The following is a 17,498-nucleotide window of genomic DNA, read 5'->3' as shown; positions in this document are numbered from 1 at the left end:
AAGTTAACCAGGAAACACACACACACACACACACACACACACACACACACACACACACACACACCCGCTTTTCAGACAGGCAAATCCCTGACAAAACTGCAGAGCAGAGAGATAGAAAGGTTGTGGGGGGAATGGCAGGGAAACATTCTTGAAAAAGCCCAGTTTCCACTTTCCTCCCACCAGTCTCTGTGAAGGATGACTTCAGTCCCTTTCTTAACTAATTCTGTCACTGTAAAATCCTACAGTCATTCTTCCACACACATAAAGGACAAATAAGCTCAAGAGGAGGATCTAGATGCTTTCAGTTTTAACTATTCACCAATGGTGGAAAAGGCAGAATGCCTAAGCTATGTCTTGGTGGCCAATCGGGTAGCTGTGTATCTCCCACATGACTCGCTGCCCCTGTCTTTCACATGGGCTGTAATTTAGTTCAATTCAGAACTGCAGATAGTACAGCTTCCACAGGAGCAAGGGATGCCTGAGCACAAGTGGCCGAGTTCCCAGTGACTTTCCGAAGCACTTTCCCACCACCCTCCTGCATGAAATCAGGGATTCTGCACCTGCATAAGGGCTAGCTGGCCAAAGCCTCTCTGCTCTGCCTCCGAGGACAAGGGACCAGCACAAATAACCGGTGGGAAATTGTAAGTATACATTTCTTTGCGTCGAGTGCACTGATTAAAATAGTTTGATGTCAGAAGCATCAAATCGGTGCAGCTTTTTTTGTTTCCCCCTAGGGCATGCCTTTATATGTGTGTGGACAGATATTCAATGGGCAGGGAAATATTTCAGGGACAATTGTTGCATGCTTTATTATGTGGAAGTCAGAGAATTAAAAATAAATAAATAAAAGATAGACATTTTTCAAGAGGAGCTGCAGGAGGCTGCACTCGGAATACTGCTCTAGTATGCTGCTTTGTTAAGAAGAAGAAGAAGAAGAAGAAAAAAAACCCACTAAGGCACACACATATGCACTTAGTTCACTTCTGTTCCCTCTTGATGTCTAATCAGGTTTGATCTGTCCCCAAGAAAAATAAAAGACAAACTTTGCTGACTCTACTGACAAGGGCACCATCGACTTTCCAGACATCTGACAGTTATTATAATTAGCTCTGAAAGATGGCTAAGACACTTGGGGGCAAATAGCTCTTAAATTCTGAACAATGGCTTCAAGCCACGGCTTGCTTTCTATTTTAGCGGTTTTTTTTTCTTTCTTTCTTTTTTTAAAATCATCACTTTTAATTCTGGAATAAGGAGAGACTGAGCTGGTTTCAGTGTCTCAGCCCAGAAAATGTGAAATAAAGTCCTTGCCTAAGTGGAAGGTGGCTGAAAGTGGCTAGTGTAAAAAAATAAATAAATAAATAAACCAAAAAATGAAAGCTTTTTGTATGTCTCAGGATCCAACCTTCCATGTACAAGGATTTTTTTTTTTTTTAATTCCTAATAGGGTGGAGTGAGGATGTGGGGGTGGGGTGGAAGCATGCAGTAGATTCTCTAGAAAAATGAAATGTTTCAGCTTTCTTCTTCTAAGCTGGCAAAAAGGTATGATTAACATCTAAGTTGCATTCCTGGCAAGATTTTTTTTTAAATGGAGTTTCAGAACAGCAGCAACATACAAAGCAACGTCTTATTTATAAAATAAATGGAAACAAATTGGGGGGTGGCGATAATTCTGCCTGATGGCTTTCTTTTTATATCCAGCTAAAGGTAATTTTTAGCAATGCATTCTGCCTTTACTTTTATAGAATCCTCTGAATCTTTAAAAAAGTTACCAGCTAGCTCTCATAGGAAATTAAAAGGGAAATCAAATAGATGCGATTTAGATTGATGAAGACTGTGAACGACAAAGCTACCACCAACAAAAAAGACAAGAGTTAGTTAGAAAACATTGCCCTCCCCATTTTAAAAAGAGAATATTAACTCAATCAGTTATTGAAAAGAATTATTCAAAACCTCCAGACATAACTAATTACAGCTTAAAGAGATTGGCTGGCTGAGAGCTTGTGTTCTAATTATGAAAGTCCAAGACGTTAGGGTTCTTTTTAAATAATAATAATAATAATAATAAAAAGACCTGGACACACAGTTTCACATAATCTTTTTTTTTTTTAATGCACCATTTTTTTTCTTTGTCTGCTCTTGTGTTATCTACACCTCCCCCACCGCCGCCCACTGTGTGCTGAGACACCTGAAGGCTAGACATAATGATCAACAGAGCTCCAGTCTGTCTGGACGCCAGCCAGGTCCACCCCCCCCCCTTCTACAATCAAGGAGCTTGCACGCAATTCATGCCGAGCCTATTCCACTGTTGTGTGCAGATACGGGATGGAAGTCTTGCACATACTGCGGAAAGATTAAAGACAACAATATCCCCTTTCTCTTACCCTAGACAGCCTCAGCTTTTAACCCTTTCACTGCCTTTGCAAGCAAGACGTCTTCTCAAGGCCAAAGGCGGGTCTCGGGGGAGCCTGCAACTCCTGCACCATATTACACACATGCACATGCCTCATTTGGTCCAGAAATCTCGTCTCAGCAGACCCACCGGGGTGTTTTAGGATGAGTAGTTGTACTGAAGATACACAGCATAGTCGGCGTGTGGGGGCAATGCAGTTTTGAATGAACTTAATCTGGGGGAGATCTGGAAGGAGAAAAAAAGTCAAAAGGTCTGTGGAAAGATCTTTTAAATCTTTTGCAGAAGGCTATGGCATTTTCTTTCTTTTTTCTTTTTTGATGAGGTTAAGTCTCTCTCACTCCTCTCCCTCTCCCCATCCCTCTCTCTTTCTCTCCCTCTCTCCCTCTCTCTCCTTCTCTCACACTCAACAGGGGCATTCAGCCAGGGAATTAGATCGCAGAAAAACTCAGGTTTGCCAGTGATGTCACCACATATAAAATTTCGCCTTTGTGGGCAACGTTCTCAATCACCTAGTCGCCGATGTCTGTTGGGTGTGTGCCCATAGGAAGTTCACGTGCTTGTGGGGTTAACCGACACCCACAGGAAAGACTATTTTATTTGTAGTTATCTCTTTCTTGAGGATGTGAGGATGAGACAGTATGGCATGTTTATCAAGATGTATGCAGACGAGCAGAGTTTCCTGGTTCTAGGAAGCCTTATTAATATTCTGGTTGAAGATTTCAGAGGTGACTGGATTTCATGATAGACTAAGCTGTAGAAATGGTGAGCATTTTGAAGATATTTAGATAAACTTGCTGCAGTGCTGGTATTTATTATGACTTGGTGTTTCTTTCATTTAAACATTTATTGTACCCATTAAACTGTCTTTACTGCTAACTTACAGCTTAAAAAAAGGATCATTTCATATAAACTATTAAGAAGGAATGCTCATTTCATGAGTTCTAGGTTCAATGATAGCTGGATTAAATTTTTGAAGGCTAGTGCAGTGTTTATAATAAATTTCAAGTCTATTTTGTGGTTCTAACACTAAAACAGTAACCCATCAAGTAAACATTCACTTTTTGGTAATATGTGTATTTAAAAACCCTGTTTTATTTTGCTTAGGGCACATAGTGTGAAGTTAAATAATAGCTGAGCTGTAAATATATAATGATTGCATATTTATAGTGTGTTTTAGTTGCTTGCTAAGTTTTAATATGCAATTTAAGTTAGTCCTCATACAATGTCTGGGTATACTTATGTATCAATTATTCAATACACTAGTTTCTCAATTGTGGAATTTTCTCTTAATGCTCTTGCATACTTAAAGAGGATTAATTTTGAATTTGCAAAGTGCACGAGTCCAAACATCTCTCCATCAGCAAATGCCTGATACTCAGTTTGCTGTTGCTGGTGGATTTCTTTAAAGTGAATTTTTTTTTTCATGTCACTACTATAGATAAAAAGTAATACATTTTTAAAGGGCTTATTTTGTACTTAGAAAAAACAAGCTACACAAGTTAGGTTATATTCTATGAGGCAAGACTTCAGTGTAAACTAATAAATAACTTTTTTTGAGAAATTCTTGGACCTGACTACAGTTTTTATATAAACGGTTCTTGCAACATATAGTGAAATCCTTGCCTAAAGATGCTTTATATAATTGTTTTATCAAAGATTATAAAAATGAACTAACCATTGGACTTAAATTTTACCTACTTCCTAAAAATAAAAGGTGGCATTGGCCATTGGGAATACAGGTTACTGAAAAGGCATCTTTCAAAGAAAAGAAAATAATGGATTTGATTGAAATAGTTGAACTATGTAATGCCAATTCAAGAACAAATGGTTTCTCAGAGCATAACGGATAGAGAACATTTTACTATAGTACAGTTTATTCTCCTTACACAATGCTAATGGTCTATTTGAAATAGCAGAACAAACAGTAAATATACAAAACCAAACAGTGATCTTTATGTGAGAGACAAAGCAAATTCTTCTGTTTCATATATTTGTGTGTCTTGTGAATTTTTGTGTTTCATTTGAATTTAAAATAGTCTAAATTCAATGATTTGCTTAATTATTTAAGCTTATACTTACCTAGCATGAGTTCATTTTATATTGTTCATTTATATTGCATATATGTATTGATAGTATACATATGTAACGTGTATATTTGAATGTTTGCTCATACATGGAGCATTTATATATGTACATATAAATGTATAAATTTTATACTTACTCATTAGTATGTATGCATATGCAAATATATGTATTTTAAAGCAGTATTATAACTAAAGGTAATTGTATTGCAGTTAAAGTTATTAAATGCTCTTTAACTAGAAATTACTATATTTTAGTACAGTGAAACTCGGTTGCAATATGGCTATGCTAGCAGAGGATATACTAAGATAATGACTAACTTAATGTGTTAATCATTGCAAATGCCTTCCATCAACATTTTTTGATTGTATCAAAATATATTATGCTAATTTGTAAATACTATAGAATGTTATTTTAAAAAAATCTTTGTTTCTTACCATCATGAAGATGATTTCCAAAAGCAGACTCACACTTATAATTTCTTTTGTGAAAGGAGAGACTGAGTTTTTTTCCCGAACTAGTCTTTAGTCAGAATCATGGAATTATTTTGAGTATTGAACAGGGCATACACAGGAACCTCAAGTCCCAATGCGCAAAGAAGGGGAACTGGTTTGGTTGCTTCATGCCTCAAATTTTATTCGTTCAAGCCCACATGCAGACGACACTCCAAATGAATCCAAGTGAATACCATCAAAGTTATTTTCAAAGCCTTCTCAGTCCTGTTGCTATCCCATGAAGGAAAAGTGTTTTGAGAGTGATTGAATGTCCCACTGCCTGTAACTCAGTCAAGCTCAGTGAGGCACTGGGGTCAAATGGACTCATGAATCACAGATAGGAAATGAACTGTGCATTGCATTTTGGGGGGAGGCTTAAAAAGAAACATTTGGGATATTTCACCATAAACAGATTTGGAGTTGCTTTTTGGCACATCTTTTTAAACATCAAGCCTGCAGTTCAGCTGAAATAACTTTTTTATATGTATAGCTCAAGACCAGATGGCCACGTGCTCCTTTCTCATTTAGATGAGACTTTTCCATTCAATAACATCTTTCTTCCTGACCTGCTTAAAAATTCCAGCGAATGAAATCAGCACAGGATTTTCAATTCTAATTGACCATGTGTAGAAGAAGGGCCAGTGGAGAAATCAGTGGAGTCATTGTGAGACTCCGCGCCTCAGTTTTGTCTTTGTATTTGCCTCTTACTAGCCAATCTAAACTAATTGAGAGCATTTAATTTTTATTACTATTAACATAGCTGCACGACTAAACCTCTTGCATCTGTTTGAGATAACACTCGCTGCCATTTCATCACAAGTGAAAAAAAAAAATTTCAGTTAGCAGGCTCTTCCACAAGCCCTTGTCTTGCTGTTCAACAAGGTATTGGCTAAAAAAGTATAAGAATGTTGGCATAATCATTGAAACAAGACAAAAGAACAATAACGCCAGCTTTATTATCCTCATCACTCAGATAATAAAATATATCAGGAATTGAATATGGTCTACAGATTGCTTCATCTACTATGTATGTCATAAAACATGGGTGTGTTTTCTAGGTTTTTTTTTCCTTTGACAAAGTTTTGAATCACATAATTTTCATAATAATTTATTACTGGAGAGTTGAAGTGATCACTTTTTTTTTTTTCAAAATTTGGGTTTTGATTGATAAAAGTTCAATAAAAACAGCTTATCCTGGTGCTGGTGTTGACTAACAAATGTAGGAAAGAAAAAACAATGCCCTAAAGGAACATTCTTTAAAAATATAAAGATAAGAAAAATTCCACCTGGAAATTCTTTACTCATTCTTCTTCAGGTAACCTTTATTTTTAAGTAAGTTTAGCTGTTAAAAGTAATAAATCTTACCAAAAGATATACTATTTGTTTTAAAAATGTGAATTTTATGACATACAATTATAGGGTTTCTTGGAATAGAAATCATACAAAAATTTAAGTGTGATTTCCCTTATGGTTCATAGTTATGAGGGTATTTTTTTTAAGTCACCAACATAAAAAGTCAATCCTTAATGAGCACTGCAAAACCTAAATTCCTCCACACATTGTGTTTGTCTATAGTATTATTAATTATAAGAATCCACCTTCTGCACCCCATAGTGATCCTGGGTCCATACTCCCAGAGGGATAAAGAATAAGGAAGCTATCAGGGAAGGGGATTGGATACAGAGTTCTGGTGGTGGGAATTGTGTGGAAATGTACCCCTCTTATCCTATAGTCTTGCCAATATTTCCATTTTATAAATAAAATTTTTTTAAAAATATCCGTTGGAAATGTGAGTATATGGCAGTGATTCAGCCAATTCTTGTTCTACTACCCCAGCCCAATGAGTAAATGTATTTAGAAATTTAAGTTATCTACGTATAAACAAAACCTAAGTCTAATACAGTCTAAGTTAGTAACAGTATATATTTCTAGCTTATGTGTATTTAAAAAAACAGATTTTAATTAGCAGTGTAACTTAATTTTAAATCAGTAATGGCAGTATGTGTATTGAGAGACAATGGGGTCTGGGGGAATGTATCAAAGTTATATTGGTATTGTAATTTTAGATCATTGAAACCAAAATGTTCAAAACAGGTACAAAGAAGACTTAGAACTCTAAGCTACTTCCTTTCTCTCCCCCATATTGCTCTATAAATGGGTAGGTCTGAATTCTGCAGCATCATAGGTGACCACAGGCACTAAATAGATAGTCCTTTTAGTTTCCAATGTGTTTTGATATTTGTGTTTATGTGGACTCATGATTGAGAGTTGCTACTTTAGCTGTCTTCTGATTCGTTTGGTGAACAGTACAGGAGCACTTGTGGTCAGTTATGGAAGCCTTGAAGCTGTGCAAAATGTCTGCCCCTCCTTGTTCCCCTTTCCTCTTCCATAAGACTGTGATGATCTGTTCAAGGCAGAGATTCTTGAGAAACCTGGTCGCCTTTCACTCTCTCCAGGAGTGCCATTTATATCGGCTTTCACACTCCATCCAAAGGAGATGTCTCCTCAGACTCCAGCACACATCGGAAACCTTAGATTTCCTACTCAGTTTGCCGTTTCCAAGTCATTACTGCTTAGGTCTGACTCTGTCTCACCCTTAATTATGCAGCTATGATTCATACGCAGAGCTGCATTTCATACATACATAAAATACATTGCACATGCATCTATTAAATGTAATAAGTACATTTTACATGTGAACACACACTTCTTTTCTAAAACTGTGAAAGAAATTCTGTAAGGGGATAAAGATTATAGTGAAATTGACTGGACACCTCTCACTCCTAGCATGTGGACTGTGTCCACTAGGAGCAGAAAGATTCTCTCAACTAATGCACTCCAGTACACTCTGCAGTCTTAACAGCTTATACTTGATTTGTTTTATTTCATTTTAACCTAAATGCTCTGTTCCCTTTAATCTGAACAATATGTTTCCTTTTAACCCCAAAGCCCTGACTTCTATCTCTCTTTCTCTCTCTCACACACACTCTCTCTTATTTACATTTAGGAAATGTTGTACTAAGGAAACTAAACCTAACAAAAAAGGTTTATATCCATAATAATATGAGGCTGTGAGCTGTACCCACGCCAAATGGGTATGATAATCCAAAAGGAGGAGATATATATATTTTTATAAGTTGGTTATAGACATTTTCATCATACTTATGGCATATTTAGGATTGTATGTAAATGGAGCTTCTGTGTGATGGGAAACAAGAACTAAACAACAAAAAATTCCATTTAGTTTTAAGTCTTCTAAATGTATTGCTTCAGAAACAATCATAAAAGGAGATAGTTCAGTGATTTGTATACTCATTTGATTGCTTTGTTACTGTTAGCCATCTATCAGGACATTATTCTGCAAAGTAGGGAGAAAAAAGAAGTCCTCAGTCAGTGCCCTGTGTTCTGAGCCACTTTACAAAATGCCTCTTGCCCTGAAAGGACTTAAAGATTTAAGTTGACAACAGTGACTATGAAGAAATTCATTCTTTAGTGAGTCTGGGGATAGAAAGGGGTTAATTTTTCAAATCTCTGTGAATGGGAGGGAGGGAGAGAGGGAGGAAAAAAAAAAAAACCTGGAAGATAAAAACCAAAGCAAAGACTAAGCTGCTGGTGATTTGGTTGTATTTATGGATTATACTCCATTTTGAAAAGAAGAAAATCAGAGCTGTAAGATGACGCTGCGGGGGTCGTCTGGACTTTTACTCAGTCTAAAGTCTGTTTAGTCAATGCTTATTAAGGCCTGGTTTTGACCTTTGCTCTCTCCACTCCTCCCTGTTCCAGGTGCAACATATTTGCAACTACTTGGCCTTTATTGGACACTGTGCAAGTGTCCAATTGTGAAATAAGAGATTCTGTTGAGCATAAAATATATCCAGGAGTTATGATGCCCATATTAAAAAGAATGGTGGTGATCAGTAAATTTACATCCTTTTCCTTTAAGAAGTAATACACAGGGAAAGTAGCTCTTTTCCAAGATCTCACCAAGGAGACTAAGTCAAACTTACATCTAAACCAGCATGTGTTGCTGTGGTGAATTTTTTCAAGAGACTATGTTTAAGATTATTTTTGTCTAAATGAATTATACTTGAAGTGTATCTAATGATTTCTTCAAAAAATTCATGTACTACTCTTAGTTACACATGAAGTGCAGGTCCCCTTTTTTCTTAAAGATTAATTTCATTAATTAAAAGGGAGAAAAAAACCACAAAATTCCTTAGTATGTTATCCCAAAATATGATGCTTTATACAATGACAATTCTAAAGTACATTTTACTTCTGTTTTATTTTCGATATATATACATACATATATGACATTCATTTACATATATCCATCAATGAATTTTCTGAATAAAACACTTATGCTTCTGAATGTTTGGTAACATGAATAAAGTATTTAAAATTACTTCAAGTGAACTCATAAATATAAAGATAGAAATAAAATGTCTTAACTATCAGAATACACAAAATATACTGAGGATTTTTTTATCCTTCTGTTGAGTGCTTAGAGACAATTCTCAAATTTACTCATTTTAAACATTGTTTTTAAACTATGAAAAAGATAAAATCTCTAACTTATGAAAACTTTTCAAATTTTACAGAAGGAATAATAGATATGTAAGTTTTTTTAAATTTAAAATAAATGAGAAAAACTACACCAAAAAGTAAAAATACAATATAGTATACCACCATGTTTTCACCACCAGAATGTTTAACTTTTCAATATTTTTGTATTTAATCCATTGCAAAATAAATTATGTGTAGTTCAATTTACTCATTTATTTTTGGTTTAAAATCCACAATACTAAGTAAGTATAAAGATTTTGATTAAAATAATCCTGCTCTGATTCAGCTAACTTCCTTAGTTACAGAGAATGAGAAAAGATGCTTCTTACTCCCTTCTTATTCAAATTATTAGAATTAAACCTTTAGAATTTTTGACTGTTTGCAATCTATTTTAAGATTATCACCCATTTTATTGTTTTCACAAGGAAGCATTTATTCTAAGTGGCTTCAGATGTGGATATTATTTTTTTATATTTTATACTCATAATATTTCTAAGAATGCTTATTTAAAAATATTTAAGGAGCACAATAATAATAAGGAATTCTTTTTTTTAAAGATGTATTTATTTATTAATGAGAAAGATAGCAGGAGAGAGAGGAAGAACCAGACGTCACTCTGGTACATGTGCTGCCAGGGATGGAACTTGGGACCTCCTGCTTGAGAGTCTGATGCTTTATCCACTGCGCCACCTCCTGGACCACAATAATAAGGAATTCTTATTATTTTCTGAGAAAATGCCAGCATTATCATAGGTAAAGAAAGGAGAATTTATATAAGGATTGTTTCTCTTTGGAGTCAGGCAACCCTTGAAAAGGAGCAAATGCATTTTCTGAAAAAAATTTGTTGAAGTTAAGAATAAAATTGAACACAACATCATCATAGATTCACAGAATGTGTGCGGAGGCACATTGTCATATAGATTTTTTAAAAAAATTCATTCCTTTTTGTTGCCCTTGTTTTATTGTTGTAGTTATTATTATTGTTGTTACTGCTGTCGTCATTGTTGGGTAGGACAGAGAGAAATGGAGAGAGGAGAAGACAGAGCAGGGGAGAGAAAGAGAGACACCTGCAGACCTGCTTCACCACTTGTGAAGCGACTCCCCTGCAGGTAGGGAGCCTGGGGCTGATTTTGGTGCTTATGCTGGTCCTTGGACTTCCTGCCACGTGCGCTTAACCTGCTGTGCTACCACCCGACTCCCCTTTATATAGATTTTTGAATACCATCATCTCTGTAATGGTACCAAAGAAGAAATATACACCTGTACCTTATTGTCCAGAGTTTATTTATATTTTCTTTAGCTTCAGTGTAACTTTGGTCTCACAGAAAATTTCACCACAGCAGGCTTCTCTTTTCTTTTAGAGAGAGGATGACAGAGAGGGAGAGACTCCATAACATCAAAGCTTCCTCTGTTGCCCTTGAACTTTTCTGGTGCCACTGAATCTTGGTCATGTGCATAGCAAACCACCTCTTTTATCTGGTGAGCTATCTGGCTCCCAGACTTATTTTTAATTTTTTTGCTGCTGTTGTGCCAGAAGACGACCTTAGGACCTTATGCATGTATGATGCAGCTGAATGCTTTTTTAACCCAATATCATTTGGATATTGTTTTAAGATATAGACAGAAAGAGGGAAAGACACTCAGATACTGTTTCACCATCCTAGGAGCTCCACCTATTTTGGTCCATGATGATGTCCTTGTTCTCATATGGTCCTAGGTATGCAATTAATTACCTATAGAGCCACCAAGTCTCTTGTCAGGTGTTATACTAACCATAATCTTCAGGTAGATAAATTTACAGTTACATAACAGTTAATTGAGATTTATTTTCCCTATCATTTCCATGCTGATTCAATTATCTGGGTAGCACACATATCAAGATAGAACTGTAGTCAATTTAAATTTTAAATCCAAGATCAACATGTAAAGGGAAAGGAATATCAAACTACTTTGATTTCGCTTATATCAAAGCTTTGCAAATTGGATTTATGGATCACATGCTATTTAAAGATCAATCAAGAAGCAACCACTGGCAAATAGATGCTTCAGGCTATACTTGTAATATGATGGATTAATAATGAAGATGTCATATGACATCACTTTTTCAGGTTCAAACCAAACTATACTATCACCCTCAACAAGTATGTCTCCTCTCAAAGAGCACTGATATGAAGTGGGAAGATGTATTACCAATTAGTTGAAATTAAAGTCCAAAGAGTGTTACCTTACTATCTAGGTCCTCAATTACTTATAAGTAAGCTAGAATATTTGGACTAGCAGATCTCCAAAATCCTAGGATATTCTCTGCATGACTAACTAAAAATGGGATTAGTGGCACAGGGATCAATTCTGAGCTCTCAAGATAGTTGTTACTCAGTAGTGAGATGTGTAGGAAGTGGTCCCTTCTGTCTAAACTATGGTAACTCTTACACTTGTCTAAGACTCTTCCTTTTAAGTATTCATTTTCATATATCAGTTCCTGTATATACGCTTTCATTTCTGTATGGACCATCCATGTCATATGTGAAGCCAGATGGTTTGAAAAATCTAATTCCCACAATGAGTTTTGCTGATGATCCAGTAAAGTCAGAATGGAGTATGGTCATTTGCTTGTAAAAATCTTGTTAGTAGAATATTCTTTGAAAACTCCATAATCATCAGAAAGTATTGGATTGCATAGAAAATAGAATTTACTGGCGGATATAACGTTACTGTTATTACTGTAATTATGCAATATGACCATAGGGGTTCCCAAGTACCCACTTAGACATTAATAACAAAAGTTGCAAAATAGGCATATTCAAGATATTACCAAAGTTATAGTGTTTTAAGTTAACATTGCTAGTATTTTTATTGTAGGGAAGTTGATCATTGGGAGACTATTGAGGAATTCTTACAACATTATTACCCTCTATTTTAGCAGTTCAAACTTACTCATATTTCTTGTTTATGAACTTAAGATAAGTTAGAATAAACTCACATGCTAATTAAGATGTTGTTTGAGGTTTAAATGAGTTTATTACTGAGGTGGATGTATACTGGCTGCCATGGGGGAATGAGTATAAGGAATTCAACTTAGTTTCGAATGACAGAAGCAGGGATAATATTAAAACTACAAAACTTAAGAATGCAGTCTGAGCCTTGGGAGTTCAGCGAGGAAAATCAGATCCCAAGTGAATCAAATAGTAAATATGAGTTGAACTGCAAAAATAAATTTGAAATAAAGAACTATGAACATACTGAGTTTTCTTTGTCTAAAGATTTCATTTATTCTTTCAGAAAATTGTAATCAGCAATTTAATCAACAACTATTCAGATCGAGTCATAAAGCAGACAATTAGAAATAAATTTCTTAAACTTATTTGTCCACCAAAATTATCTCTGCTTCTAGAATATTCTGCTACACAGAATAGATCCAAATTAAATTGCTTTTATAGGTATCCCCAGCATACAAAAATCAAGTGTCATCAAACTACTCACAATATGAAATTACAGAAATGCCTGTGATTTTCTTCATTAAAAAATCACTTAAGCAATCATATATAGCCTAATCTTTAAGAAAGAGGAAATGAAGGAGAAGAATCAAAAAGAGACTGAAGATTATACTGAACCTAGATTGTAGTTTTATCTGCTAAAAATGTGGAATTAGTCATTTAGTGAAGTATGCATAGATATTTAGAAATATATCATTAAATAATACTCAAATACTATCTTATTTTTAAATATTCATTTATTTATCCCATGAGATAGAGAGATTACAGCTCTGGGGTCTGGTGATGGCACACCTAGTTGAGCACACGTTACAATTTGCAAAAACCCAGGTTCAAGCCCCTGGTCCCCACATACAGGGCAAAGTTTTGCAAGTGGTGAAGCAGGGCTGCAGGTATCTCTCTGTTTCTCTCCCTCCCCAATTGGTTATTTCTGGTTATCTCTATCCAACTGATGAATAAAGATAATAAAAATAATTAAGAGAGAGAGATCACAGCTCTAGGAATTCAACCAGTAGTTTCATATATGCAAGTTCTCTAACCACTCACTTAGCCATCTCCTAGTTAACATGATTTGGATATCACTTATGGTCTAATACGATTCTACATTAGACCAAATGTAAACATTAATACACAATAGATTATTAGTCATATTAGATTTGGTAGAGAAAAATTTAACTCTTTAACTGCTATCAATGTTAAGTTGAATTAATGCATCTGAATGTCCACCATAACTTTTTAAAAAATAGGATATTAAATCAAAGGAAGAAATGACCAAGGAAATCAGTGCCTACACAATATGTATAAATCTAAATATAATGAAATTTTTGTGATCAAAATGTGAGCTACTTTTCTTAGAATTTGTGTTATTTATTTATGAGCCGAACTTCAAAGATTGATCAGCTTATGAAATACTATTTTAACCAGGAACAGGCCTCAAGAGATTTCCAATACACAAAAGCAACTGAGGCCTAAGAAGAAAAGGAGTTCATCTAAATTCACAAAAACAAATTACTTAGAGTGAATTACTCAGTTGCCTTTTGTTTTTAATGGCTGAATAAAGAAGAATATATAAAGATGAAAGAACAACAGTTCCATTTGGTTAATAATATTAGTTCTGATAAAAGTCTTGCTAAAGATACAACTGAATCAATTCATTTTAATAAGAAACATCAAACCATCTACAGAAGAACTAAACCCCTTTGTTATTCAGTTCCATCATTTGTAAACTGTCAAGCCCATTGCCTATAGCTCTCATAATGCCATGCACCTTGAGTGCCTACTTCTCTAAATCATAATACTATGTACACAATATCCAATTCTCACAAAAATTTCCTTGAGCTGAATTCGGTGGAAATCCAGAAACAGGGTGACTAAATTAAAAGCTCAAACTCCCAAATGCCTGTGGGGGAGGGCTAGTATTTTTACTACAAACTCAGATGCCATTTATTTATCTATCTGCATTTCTTCAAAATTTTGCCTCTTTATATTGTATTAAAATATGGACTAGCACCGATGGAGTTATATGTGTGTGGGGGGTGACATCCATATAATAAAACATCTTAACAAATGTAAGATAGTATTGATTCTAGAAAAGATGGTGTTCCTCTTTCATTCTATCAAGGTTGTCACTTAGGATATGCAGGTCATTCTCTCTAATGAACTCCATGATAAGGAAGATTTAGATAGAACATATGTAAACACCATGGAAAAGCCCATTTATTTTACTAATTTATTTGAATTCTTGTAACCAGATTCTCTTGAAAATCAATGTAATAAAATTTGACGTGTGTGAGTAATGCACTTTTCATTTCCACACCCATAATATTTGCTTTTATGAAATCAGTTTGTTCTCAGTCATGTTTCCTTTTGGTTCATCAGCTTCCTGTTTTAATCTCCTCCACCTAATCAACATATTATTTTCTGCTATTTCATCAAAATAGCAGAGATGTCCCAATGATATGTCTGTAGTTGTTGCACAGTTAAAAATTAATCTTGAAGCATTTTAGCACATACTCTTAAGCTTGATAACCAAATAGTTTACAATAGCATAGAAATCCTGTCTTCAAGTAACCACTACAAAAGGACCAACCTGAAACCAAGAACAGTGCTATCAAATTATAACAATATAGGCATTTATAAGAAATCTCAAGTTTGCATTGAATGTTGTAGAAAAGATATTGTGTACCAACATGTTTTATATTCTTGTGGCTTCAAAAAGAAAATCTGTGGGCAAGCTCATCCTTGGATTAAGGTTAATGGGTTAAAAATATGTGCTAAAGTTGTAGGAATAATAAAATCTCACACCTCTCATTTGCCTAGCATTTTCTAATACTTCCATAAACAACTAAAATTTGATTTACTTGGAAACTTGGTTGGACTCACATGACTCTGTCTCGTGATTCTTTAAGCATTAATCAACTAGATGTTAGTAGATGTGAAACTCCGACTCAAATCAACTTCTCTGTTGGAGAAGAGACATAAGTCATTGCCCGAAAATTTACTTGTTGATTTTCAGATTTCTTAAAAAAAAAAAAGTTCTTGATTTATGTCAAGTAGTGAAACTCATCACAGAAAGTAATTCATTCTTTAAACAGCAATAAAGGATGATTTAATTTTTTCTCTTTATATGAAGTAATTTATGCTATATATGGCCTTTTGTTGTTGTTACATTGAGAAGAGAAGGAGAGAAAGAGATAGATCATAGCACTGAAACTTCGTTCAAAGGGGTGATAGTCTGCTGGATTCAAATCTAAGTCACATACATGGCAAAAAACATTGTTTAAGTGAGCTATTTCACCATTCCTCTGCTAAATATAGCCTTCACTTGCTTAAATAACTTTGAAGATACTTGCTATTTAAAACATATCTAATGTGTCTATTTAAATATTAAAACATATCTAATTGACTATTAAATATGTTAAATTATTATATATAATAAATTTATTATATATAAATTTATTATATATATATATAAATATGTAATTAAATATTAAAACATAGCTAATGTGTCTATTTAGATATGCACTATTTAAATCATATCTAATGTCTTTCAGATAGCTATGACAAAAACTTTTTTATTAATGGTCAAGGGTAACTTTGTTAAATGGTTTTAATTTTATTTAATTAATTACTTAATTATTTAATTATAAATATTTGCACAACTCTGGTTTATGATGATGTGGGGAATTGAACCCAGGACTTTAGAACCTCAGGCATGAAGGTCTTTTGCATAACTATTGTGATAGTTCCCCCGTCCCTCATAAGTGATTTTTGAGTCATTCAATAAAAACACTCATGTATTCTGATCGCTATATGTTCCTGAGGAATAAGGAGGAAAAGAGAAACTGACCACATTGTCAGGGTAAAAAGACAGAGGCTGGATCAGTGTGCATTGAATTCACTACCTATTTGTTACACTATTGATCATTCCTGATATTATATATATATATATGTATATATATATACATATATATATACATATATATATATATATATATGAAAAATATCACTCTCCAAGGTTGTTCATAAGAAAGCTGATTTAAAATTTAGAGGAACTCAAATAAATTAACTTATTTTATTAAATCTATATGATGAAGTAAAAAAAATGAAACAAAGCAAAACAAAAATACTATGGTTGTTGTTTGGCTGGTTCATAGATCTGCACAATCTCGAGTTGAATATTTTAAGTTATTGCATTCTCAAAATTGTCCTTACACAATATTTAAAAAATGTATATTTGAGTTGTTTTTATTTCATTAGATAGAGATAGAGAGAAATGAAAGGGAAATGAGAGCTAGAGAGGGAAAGAGAGACATCTGCAGCATTGCTTCACCACTCATGAAGCTTTTACTTGGTTGAAACAGACCAGAACTCGAACTTAGTTCCTTGCACATTATATTATATGAACTTAACCAGATAAACACTTAGCCTTAGCTGGTGCCAATACTTTTTTTTTAAGTATTGATCTTTGCAATAATGACCAGAGAAATAATTATCTTAAATTTGTAGAATTATAAAAATAATCATTGGTCTATTGTCAGTACAGTTTTGGCATAAAGCCTATATTTTCTAAAGTATATGAAATGGGGGAGGAGGGAAACAAAAATCTAATGTTTCAATCCAGTTTCATAAAGAGATTTATCTGTTTTTAAAGTTTCTGGTCTCATGTAATGAATGGGTATTTTAAATCTAATAATCACTACTTGTTTTAATATATGTAAAAACAATGCTGTCCATTCATGTGTTATTTGATTAAAATCTAATCTCCCAATTCTCAGAGCATGTAAATGCTATGAAAGAGAAGAAATCACCAAACAGACCTCCTTTCTTTCTTTCCTTCTTTCTTTCTTTCTTTCTTTCTTTCTTTCTTTCTTTCTTTCTTTTTCTCTCTTTCTTTCCTTCTTTCCTTTTTTTTGTTTTTTCATATAAGAATCTTCTGCTGTTTGACATTTGCTC

General features: G+C 34.2%; 1 long non-coding RNA gene across 1 annotated transcript in view; it reads left to right on the top strand.

Moving 5' to 3' along the window:
* The first annotated feature begins 440 nt into the window (after window positions 1-440).
* Window positions 441-17,498, top strand: part of LOC132534600 (uncharacterized) — a 56,832-nt gene continuing 39,774 nt past the window's right edge. Inside the window, exon 1 of the long non-coding RNA XR_009546308.1 lies at window positions 441-641. This is a non-coding gene — a long non-coding RNA (uncharacterized LOC132534600). The remainder of the gene's footprint in view (window positions 642-17,498) is intronic.

Source organism: Erinaceus europaeus, chromosome 19, assembly GCF_950295315.1.
Source record: "Erinaceus europaeus chromosome 19, mEriEur2.1, whole genome shotgun sequence".
NCBI lineage: Eukaryota > Metazoa > Chordata > Mammalia > Eulipotyphla > Erinaceidae > Erinaceus > Erinaceus europaeus.
This window is presented reverse-complemented; position numbering and strand designations above follow the sequence as displayed.